Below are 8,744 nucleotides of genomic sequence, written 5' to 3' on the forward strand. Positions count from 1 at the left end.
TTAATACATTCAGTTGGATCTTTTATCTCTTAAGTTGAGTTTATTGCCAACCTGTGAGAATTTTGAGAATTAGTATATACACAGTTAAAATTAATGTAACAAACATTTATCAATATTTAAGATGCAATTGTTTCCTTATAAAAAAAAGAAAAAAAAAAAACACAGTTGCTATCGAGTCGATTTAGACTCATGGCAACTTCATGTGTGTCAGAGTAAAGGTGTGCTCCATAGGTTCAATGGTGACTGATTTTCCAGAAGCTTCTCCAGGGCTTTCTTTCCAGACACCTCTTGGTGGATTCGAAACTCTAAAATTAAGGTTAGAAGCCGAGTTTGTTAACCACTTGCACCACCCAGGGATTTGCTTTCCTTATGAGATTTACAAAAAAAAAAAAAAAATTATAGATGGATGGATATAGATATATCTCCAAAAAAACCAAACCCATCGCCATCCAGCCGATTCTGACTCATAGCGAGCCTACAGGACAGAGCAGAACTGCCCCATAGGGTTTCCAAGGCTGTAATCTTTATGGAAGCAGACTGCCACATCTTTCTCCAGAGAAGTGGCTGTTGGACTCCAACCACTGACCTTTCAGTTAGCAGTAGAGCGCTTAACCACTGCGTCACCAAGTTTCCCTCTCTCCCTGTCTCTCGGCATTTTTTCATTTGTTTCAGATGAATAAAGTTAATATATAAAATACAAAGAAAACGGTGCAAAAGCGTTTGGAAAATGTGTTCATTCTAAACCAGAGTTACAAGCTATATTTTTCTTAGCCGGCTATCTTAGTTTCCAAAGAGCAAAATCACATTGTACTACATTTTCCTCAATTTCTTATCTAAAGAGCACAAGATTATATTTTAATGACAACCAGCAATATAAAAATGGCAAGACAGAGGGAGTAAGGGAAACAGAAAGAGAGATTGAGAACCAGAGATGGAGACCAGAAGGTTGAGTTGAATTCTTTTTTAAAAGGACAGCAGAGGATCTGGGTTCACTAAGAAGAGGCACTTAAAGAAAGTTGCTGAGCCACGTCCTCCGCTTTTTTCAGTATCATGTGTTGTACTATCCTGACTTCCTTTCTAGAAAGTTGTCTAGTATGCTCACAGGAGAGAAGCAACAAAGAATAGTTGCCTGGGTAACAGCTGTGCTACCATATACACTGTGCATCGTGTGAGTTAGGGGCTTATCAGCCTCCAGGAAGCATGCCATACCTGAATTCACCTCCTAGTCTGTATAAAATGCAAATACAGGGCATTCCGCCACTGGTCATTTTCTCATGATGATGCAGCCTGCACTGGCCAAATCATTTACTAACAGCTCCCAACCTTACTCAGAATTTTGCTCAGGCATTGTTGTCAAAGCTTTTCTCTTCTTTTCAGCATCGCCGCAAGTTGTCTGCATATGCTCACGTTGACAGCCTGTAAAAATGACAGTAACAGATAGTTGATCATTGGTATTATTACTAAGCATATAGGTAAATTCTGGATGAAATTTCTGCCATTAATTTGAAGCTCCTAGCAATAACAATGTTGATTAATTTTGTTAAGCTCTTTACATAAAGAGCTTTTTCATTAAAAATTTTTAGCTACCAAAGTAATACATGTTATTGTTAAAAAAGGAAAAAAAAAACCAAGAGTAAAAGTAAAAAGTTAAAATCTTACACACCTATCATATCCTTACCTATCTCACTCCCATACACTAGCAATAATCACTGTTAACAGTCTGACGTATTTTCTTCCAGCTCTTTTACTAAATACATACACATAGTATTTGTGTGTGCGCGTATTTGTATATACACAGAGAGACATTTAGTTACTTATTTAACAAAAATTGGATGATACTGTGTGTGTGTGCTTCAGTCCTCGAATACATCATAAACAAAAGAGGAAACCAAACCAAACCCATTGCCACTGAGTCAATTCCCAACTCATAGCAACCCTATAGGACAGAGTAGAACTGCCCCATAGGGTTTCCAAGGAACACCTGGTAGATTTGAACTGCGATCTTTTGGTTAGCAGCCGAGCTCTTAACCATTGCGCCACCAGGGCTCCAAACAAAAGAGGATACCTAAATTGAGAGTTGTAAAATGCGGATAATTGAAGTTGGAAAATAGATACATAGGGTTTATTATTCTTTACCTCTGAGCTTATATACATATATATACATGTATCTTAAACATCCTTTAATGTGAGTGAGTACATAAAGTCCCATCTGATTTTTTTATGATTATATAGTATTACAGAGTGTGAACGTACTATAATTTTCTATTCCCCCACTAATAGGTGGTCAGTTTACTCCCATTTTTTGCTCTTACAAATTATACTGCAATTCATTTACTCATTCATTCATTCAAAAATACTTATTAAGGGCTCTTAAATGTACTAGGCTCTGGAATTTTCATTTATATTTTGTATTGTATCTTTAGAAATATTCTAGTTTTTACTTGGTAAAAAGATAACTATGTTAATATTTACTTGATATTTAGGGGAAATGCTAAGATAATATTATCAGTTCTGTTACCAATTTCTTTGAATGTGTGCATTGAACATAATGTCTTATTGTGTAGACCCATTAACAGAGGGAAACTGATAATGGGATAAATGAATTTTCCATATGTTACAGCAGATTCTGCCTGGTATCTCTTCTGCAGCTACCAACCCCCTACCCTAAATCAGGAGACGCTTCATCTTTGAGGTCAATTCCAATCTTAGGAAGAAGGCATTGAAGGGGTTCTAACCCAAGAGTATTGAACTTACTGTTTTCCCACCACCAATACTGTGCTTGAGCTATGGTGATTATTAGTGTTCTTCTACCTTGTTCCATGGTCCTGATTCGAATATTAGTCACCTTCCAGGTCTCTGATCTTCTTATAACTGGGGATCTGAATTCTTCTTAGTTGCTGATTCCAGTGGTTGGCCTCTCCGGCTTTCTAACTACTTGAATCCCTGATTTCCATTGCCTCCAGAATACACTTGTGGAAAAAAAAGAAATTAAAACATAGAGTTTATTCCAAGCAGCCATTCTATATGCATTCAGGGAGATAATTTCTGTCAAAAAAAAAAAAAAAACAACTCAGAACACTATTAATAAATTGCTGTGCAGGTTTAGTAGTCAATTTTTAAATTAGGTGACAGGTCCTTACTGAGTAAATCAACTCTGATTACTTAGGATTTGAAAGTGTTTATATACAATGTTATCAGGAACTTTGAACAAAATTTTTGATTGATTGACATTTACATTAAAAAATAGTGTGTGTTCAAATATTAAACTCACTGCCGTCGAGTCGATTCCGACTCATAGCGACCCTATAGGACAGAGTAGAACTGCCCCGTAGAGTTTCCAAGGAGCACCAGGCAGATTCAAACTGTCGACCTCTTGGTTAGCAGCCTAGCACTTTACCACTATGCCACCAGGGTTTCTGTTCAAACATTATTAAAGTTTAAATAAAAACTTTGCTAAACAACTATAAGATCAGAAGACATGGTTACAAGACCCCTGAAGTTTTAAAAACAGGATATGTTCATTAATCTTGACTATTCTGAAAGAACAAGTGTCAAGTGAGACTTAATAAATAATGAAACCAGCCTCTTTGGTTTCAGCGAGCCTGGTCACCTAGAAACAGTTATGTGAAACAAAGCAAGCTATTTCTAAAGGTTTGTTATAATTTAAAGGATAGTGAAAACTAACTTATGCATTACAGTGCATAGATTTTTAACATTTAACAAGCTGACCTACGGTGCTACGGATAAGAGAATTCTTTCTGTTTTTGTAATGCAAAATTTGTGATTTTTTTTTTAGACACCTGACTTTGTTCCACAAGCCTCTTAAAACACTCATTACGCTGCTTTGGATTATCCTAAAATAATTGCCAAAAGAGTGCCTATTGGATTTTCCAGGTCTTCTAAAAGCTTTGGTCTCCCTGCTGGTCTGAACTTCTTCCCACTGCTCAGATGCTGTTATATTTGTCATCGCAGGATCCATACTAAACCAAAAAAACCAAACCCAGGGCCATCGAGTCGATTCCGACTCATAGAGACCCTATAGGACAGAGTAGAACTGCCCCACAGAGTTTCCAAAAAGCAGCTGGCACATTTGAACTGCCAACCCTTTGGTTAGCAATAGCACTTAACCACTACACCACCAGGGTTTCTGGATCCATACCACCCTGTCTAAATCTTGGTCTCTATCTAAACCTCCCATCAGCTGTAGTTGGGATCCCTAATATGACTGTACAAATGCACAAAAGACCTTCTTCTACATGCCTCAGAAAAATTCACACAGATGTTTCTAGAAATGAAAAAAAAAATACAGAAGAAGAGTAATTCTGAAGAGAGAGAAGCCAGCAAGAACCAAAAAGTAGTTCAGGTGAGGTTAGAAAGACCTGATGTGTAAATAGCAATAATGACTTGTGTGACTGATTCCTGAGGATGGTTAAAGATGAGTTTTTCAGAAAAATTGCAACTGTATAGAGATGAAGGGGTCATACTGTCAAAAAAAACACAAATTTTGCTATACAGAAATCTTTGACAAAAAATAGAAACCATCAACAAAAAGACAGCTAAAAAAAGTAATTGCCTGGAAATATTAAACAGCACCTCTAAAAAACTCTTGGATAAAAGAGAAATTAATACTGAAGCTATAGATGATTTAGAAAATAGAAATAAAATTGCACCACAAGACTATTGGGATATAGCTAAAACCATATTAAGAAAAAACTTCAAAGTTATACATATTTTATTAAGAAACAAGAAAAATAAAAATTTGATCGATTAAACATTTATCTCAAGAAACAACAAAAAAAGCACAAATAAAGAAAGCAGGATAAAGAAATGCAATTATTACACTGAAATCAGAAACTATACAGGTAAACATTGACAGATTTGATTATAAAACTTATTTTTAAACTTCGAGAGCACAAAGACGTAAATAAAAATAAAATAGAAATGACAAACTGGGAAAGATATATGCAACATATGGCAGAAATATAATTCATACACTTGGTATATACAATATCTTTCAAGCCAATAAAAATGAACAAATACTTGAATAGAAACATGGACAGGAGATTAAACAAAAATTCACAGAAACAAACTAGGAAGCTATTACACAGATAAAAAGACACATAACTGCACTAACAATCAAAGAAATTTAAATTAAAAAAATACATTTTTAATTTATGAGGCTAAAAAAGATTTCAAGGAGAGATTACACCCAGAGCTGACATAAGCCCAAAACTAAACCTGTTGCTGTCGATTCCGACTCATAGTGACACTGTAGGACAGAGTAGAACTGCCCCCGTAGGGTCTCCAAAGAGTGGTTGGTGGATTCAAACTGCTGACCTTTTGGTTAGCAGATGAGCATTTAACCACTGAGCCACCAAGGCTCCAGAGCTGGCATAGGAATCGGGAAATTGGCAGTCTCATCCACTGTTGGTAGAAGTGTAAACTGGTTCAAATTTTATTTTGGAAGGATGACTTTGACAACATCTTTGAAAATGTAAAACTTGCATCTTAACTCATTCAGGATGGTAGCCTGAACAGATGTGTTTATCTCTCACACCTGTCAAAATCGCATTGCAATGACAGAAAGTACATAAAAGGAAATTCTTTGCCTGATGGAGAAACTGTAAGTAAGAAATCTACAACCCAAAATAGTGGATGCATAGCTGAGTGCCAGTCTCCCCAGTGGTTTCTAGGAGGATCCACAAGTAGACAGTGACTTGGAGTTGGGATGAGTCATCAAATGACATAATTAATTGTACTGTTTGTAAACAGAATACCTGGCTGAGACATTTGCACCCAAGTCAGGTATAATGAAAACAAATTTCTAAATAAATTGGAAGACGGCCAGAGAAAGCACTGGCATTCAAGAAAGAGTAGAACAAAACCCAACGTGACTTTAGAGCTCCAGAGCAGACACAAAGGAATAAAGGAAGCAAAGCAAAAAGCAGGGATGAAACACACTATAGCACTCTGCAGAGACATTAAGTCCGCCTTACTGCAGCAGGGAGGAGCCTGGGCTTAGCTGGGCATTTCCCACCTGAGCACTCTGCATTCATTCTGAAAGGAATCCAGTCTGTCAGCATCTCCCAGCCCACTCTCCTATTCATGAGAAAAGCTATCATGGAACAGACTGTGGAGGTAATCCAGGCCAGCTTTTGTGCTGTGCAATCTAATCTGTTATTGAAAAATGTGCATGAACAATTTAGAGGCCCCAGATATTAACAAAACTAGACCCTCTGGTTACTCAGCCTCCTCCTTGGGATGAGTGACAAGGAGCTGGAAGGAAGCTTGGAGGTCCATAACCCAGTGCAACAGCTTCACTTTACAGAAGGATTTGACCAGGGTGACCATCATGATGACTCTGATGGATTGAATTGTGTCCCCCAATATTTGTTTTAAATCCTAACCTCTATGCCTGTGGGTGGAAACCCTGGTGGTGTAGTGGTTAAGTGCTATGGCTGCTAACCAAAGGGTCGGCGGTTCGAATCCGCCAGGCACTCCTTGGAAACTCTATGGGGCAGTTCTACTCTGTCCTATAGGGTCGCTATGAGTCGGAATCGACCCCATGGCACTGGGTTTTTTTTTTTTTTTTTTATGCCTGTGGTTATAGTTCCATTTGGGAATGGGTTGTCTTTGTTACGTTAATGAGGCAGGATTAGTGTAAAACCAAAAACCAAACCCAGTGCCATCGACTTGATTCTGACTCATAGTAACCCTATAGGACAGAGTAGGACTGCCCCATAGGAGTTCCAAGGAGTGGCTGGTAGATTCAAACTGCCGACCTTTTGGTTAGCAACCGAGCTCTTAACCACTGGGCTACCAGGGCTCCGTATAGTATATAAAAAAAAAAATACAGATGTATATATACATATATTTCACAACAGTCATTATCACTTCAACCAAAAGAAATTCTGAGGAGATAAAAGGACTAGGCACAGCATTTCACACCCATTTAATAACTGAGTGTAAACAAAATCTGACTATGTTATTCTGAGTTTAAGGGTAAGAATCCAAACTCTGAGTCAGAGAAGCTGGTGCTGGGGCAAACTAAATTGCTTTTCAGGACAGGAACAGAAATGACATTGAGTCAGCACCTTGTTTTCTAAGGCGTTTCAGTGTGAGATCTACCTTTGAGTTTCACCTTTAACTTGAAGAATTTGCACCACAGCAGAGCCAGTTAAAGCTTACAGAGTCAGCTACAGAAGGATACCTCCACTGGGTATCACCTATCTTCTACTTAGCTGACATGTGTTTCAAGTCTCTGGCTTCTTAGCTGTAAGGTCTGATACATTTTTTTTAGTAATTTATGGGTTAAGAGTAAGGATTAAAGAATCAATCGATCAATCAAAATAATTATTGAGTGCCAAGTACATGATCAGAACTCTGGATAACAAAACTTTCAGCTGGCAGCACCAGTACAAGTAGGTCTCTATTCAAACAGGTGAAGAACGACCCTATGAAAAAATAAATCTTGTCCTAAAATCTTAGCGGGCCTTTGTATTACTGTATCATCATTTTCTAGGTTATTAAGATATACTTAAGAACTAAGAAATCTGACTTTTTTGAGGAGGACTATTTTTTTAATTGAGATATAATTCACATACCATAAAATCCACCCTTTTAAGCTGTACACTCAATGACCTTTAGTATATTCTCAGGATTGTACAGCCATCACCACCATCTAATTACAGAACACTTTCATCATCCCAAAAAGAAGCCTGTACCCATTAACAGTTACCATTCCTTCCTCCCCTTCAGCCACTGGCAACCACTGATCTACTTTCTATCTCTATGGATTTGCCTATTCCAGACATTTCATTCAAATGAAATCATATAATATATACCTTTTTGTGCCTGGGTTCTTTCATTTAATGTAACGTTTTCAATGCTCATCCATGTGGTAGCATGTATCAATACTTCATTCCCTTTTATGGCTGAATAATATTTCATTGTATAAATATGAAGCCGTCAGTTAACAGGTTCTTGTAAAGCAGACTAGCGAATTGAAGTCAGTCAGACACAGGGGTGGAAAAGCAGAAAGGTTTATTCACAGTTTGCAAACAGGCAGGGTCTCGTGACCTAAGGCTGCCAGCTCCCTGAACCAGGGCGGATTTGCTCCTTTTATAGGGAGTGACATACATATGCATGACAGTGAGGGGAGGATCTTTAGTCTTGTGAGGCGTGTGCAGTCCGCATAATTTTAGTGAATGAGTTTTTGTGCACAGCTCTAAAAATACTGCACACAGCCCCCCCAAAAGGCGATGGCTTGCTACTACCACTCCAGGAGGGTCCTATAGTGGGTAGATTCACAGTCACTGTGCCTGTGCCTCGGCCTCCTGCCAGGAGGGAGAAGAAACCTGGGGATTCGACCAATCATGGTGAAGTGCTATGAAAGTGTAATAAAAAGGTAGCAAAAGTAGACTTTTCTGAAAAACAACTATTATGCAATGGTTGATAACACTTCCATGACTGGCTGCTTCAAAAAATACGCCACACTATTAGTTTTATTCATTCATTAGTTAATGGATGTTTGGGTTATTTCCACTTTTTGGCTATTATGAATAATGCTACTGTGAACATTGGTGTACACATTTTTGCCCAAACATACGTCTTCAGTTCTCTTGGGTGGAATTGCTGGATCATATGGTAACTCTATGTTTAATTTTCTAGGAACTATATGTTTTCACAACAGCTGTTATCATTTTACATTCCCACCAGTAATGCATTTGGGCTGCAATTTCTCC

At 37.9% G+C, this 8,744-nt stretch overlaps 1 long non-coding RNA gene across 1 annotated transcript; it reads right to left on the reverse strand.

Annotated features, from left to right (window-relative positions):
• Positions 1-211: 211 nt before the first annotated feature.
• On the reverse strand, positions 212-2,847 carry LOC126066002 (uncharacterized). Its single transcript, XR_007514983.1, has 3 exons — positions 2,812-2,847; positions 1,329-1,416; positions 212-305 (listed from the first exon to the last, which is right to left on the reverse strand). It is a non-coding gene; the product is annotated as an uncharacterized LOC126066002 (long non-coding RNA).
• Between the last annotated feature and the right edge of the window lie 5,897 nt (positions 2,848-8,744).

Source organism: Elephas maximus, chromosome 22, assembly GCF_024166365.1.
Source record: "Elephas maximus indicus isolate mEleMax1 chromosome 22, mEleMax1 primary haplotype, whole genome shotgun sequence".
Classification (NCBI taxonomy): domain Eukaryota; kingdom Metazoa; phylum Chordata; class Mammalia; order Proboscidea; family Elephantidae; genus Elephas; species Elephas maximus.